Raw genomic sequence first — 1,473 nt, 5'->3', positions numbered from 1 at the left:
ATAGACCACTGTCATTAGTTCCACCAACCCCCAAAATCTTCACTCTAATATTAGGCTCATTATCTATTTATCAGTTACATATTTATCAACTTGTGTGTGCTCTGAAAGGAAAATCGATGCATTGGGAATAGATAGCATGTGCTGGGAATTTAAGTCACAGAACAAGGAAACCACATAAATCTTTGAAAATCTACCCTAAAGATAGAATTTAAAACTTTTACTGTATCCTGGAAAGTTAAGAAGGACCTAGAAAATAAAGTGCTAATAAATGAGAGAAGAGAAATAGGCATTGAAGTGCAACTACCTTGAGAGTCTGTGTAACAGAAAAAGAAAACAAATGTCCGTCAAGCTTAAGAGATGCTTTAAAATCTTCAATGTAGCTGGGTTCTAAAATGAAACTTAGTATTCAGGTTTAAGAAATACGAGCATACCTTGGAGATATTGGGGAGGTTTTGTTCCAGACCACAGTAGTAAATCTAGAGTCATAATAAAGTGAGTCATGATCTTTTTGAAGGTGGAGGGTCTTGCCTTCAATTTGTAAAAAAACACAACATCTGTGAAGTGCAATAAAGCGAAGCAAGATAAAACGAGGTGTGCCTGTATCCATTTAAACTTATTATCCCCAGCTCTGTCCACTGAAGGGGACCAGAAGCTTAGAAGCAATTACACCTGGGAGCAATTAGACACCTGACACTCATATCTTTCTAAGTACCATTCTCTATTAAAAGGAATCAGATGTGCTTGGAGAAATAGCAGTTTCTAGGGCTGGGACAGGGAAAGTGCGAGATGAACCTGAACATTTTGTAACAAAAAGTAGGGAACTGCTAAAAACAAACCAAAACTTAAAAAAAAAAAAAAGAGGACATAACAAAAGGACACATGGAACCAGCTCAAAGGACTTCCCATTGGACAAGTCAGACACAACTTGAGCGTGAAAATAAATAAGGACTGGAGCACATTATAACCCATTGAATAAAATAAGAATCTGTGAATCCATGTTGGTAATAAATAAATGACTGATAAATAAAAAATTAATAGATAGAATATATAAATTAAATTAGTTAAAGGTAGTAGGGATTGGGGGGTAAGTTTGGTGAGAAACGAGATATTTTAAGAGTCTCGTCCCACAAATTATCACAATTATCACTTAGATAGCAGAATACAGGCAGTGGCCTACCGGATAGTAAGCCTAGGCTTCAGCTCTGCCCAATTCATGGCACAGCCTATGGCCCCACCTGATCACTCAACACAGCCAGAGGCCCTGTACTAACTCAATGACCTGCTTGTGGCCCCCACCTGAATGCAGAATCCAGCCAGTAACACTAAACTGCCAGGAAATACAGCTTGTGATCCCGCCCAACTAGGGGTGATTATAAAGCCCAGCTAGTGGCCTTACCCGACAGCCAGCAGCCCTGCCAGATTACGGTGCCCACCCAGCACTTGAGCATGGAGCCCAGCCAGCAGGTCCACTCA

The sequence above is a fragment of the Pteropus alecto genome, unplaced genomic scaffold (genome assembly GCF_000325575.1).
Source record: "Pteropus alecto unplaced genomic scaffold, ASM32557v1 scaffold20, whole genome shotgun sequence".
NCBI lineage: Eukaryota > Metazoa > Chordata > Mammalia > Chiroptera > Pteropodidae > Pteropus > Pteropus alecto.
Note: the sequence above shows the minus strand (reverse complement) of the source record.